Source organism: Poromitra crassiceps, assembly GCF_964638095.1.
Source record: "Poromitra crassiceps genome assembly, chromosome: 13".
Lineage (NCBI taxonomy): Eukaryota > Metazoa > Chordata > Actinopteri > Beryciformes > Melamphaidae > Poromitra > Poromitra crassiceps.
In genome coordinates this window covers 49,229,075-49,229,782 of record NC_139644.1, presented here as the reverse complement: position 1 = coordinate 49,229,782, position 708 = coordinate 49,229,075, and the positions used below count along the sequence as shown (strand labels likewise).

General features: G+C 39.8%; 1 protein-coding gene across 1 annotated transcript in view; it reads right to left on the bottom strand.

The window, feature by feature from the left end:
- Positions 1-485: 485 nt before the first annotated feature.
- cyb561 (cytochrome b561) overlaps positions 486-708 on the bottom strand; it is an 11,626-nt gene continuing 11,403 nt past the window's right edge. The window contains exon 5 of the mRNA XM_083649466.1: positions 486-708. This exon is cut by the window's right edge and continues 787 nt beyond it. The gene's annotated coding sequence lies outside the window, so the exon portion shown is untranslated.

Sequence of the window (708 nt, the reverse complement as noted above, 5' to 3'; positions counted from 1 at the left end):
AAAATGGCTGCTGTACAAAAGGCCTATTCTGTCAGGGTGTCGTGAGGCGTCCCACACGAGGTATATTTTTCCGCATGATGGCGAAGGCATGACCTACCCCACCCTTCTATGCCTCTGATTGGCCTAGCATCAAACGTTGTTCATCCAATCATATTCGCTTCATGCTTGGCTATCCTGCATGTCTTTCTACAGTCTGTGGTCAGTAACCTGGCGTCACCAGGCTCTAGTGGTCAGAGACCGACAGCAGTTTTGCTTGTTATCGTGCAGGAAAGACGGCACTGTGTGTTTATATGTTTTTATAGTCTGGTCTATCAGCCTGGTAAGGTATCAACCCCTGTCTGACACTATAAGGCTGCTGCTACTCTGACATTGCACGTACGTAGCCTATAGCCTAGACAAATATATATAAAAAAAAATGATAGAAGATTCATGAGAATTGATCAAGGGTGATATAGTGATAAAAAAAAAGTAGGGTCAATACGCAACAGTGAACTTTAATTCAGCTTATTGTCAAACCAAGAGTGACATTTGAATTGAATAAATAATTAGAGGAAACAAAGTGATGAAATTTAGAGTGACAAGAAAAATACACATTCCTGTCTGTGCAATAAGTAAATAACTCACAGTTATACGGTTTGCAATTCCAAGTTCAACTACAGGTATAGGCTATGAAGTATGATCTCATAACCTTTGATTTTATATGATTTT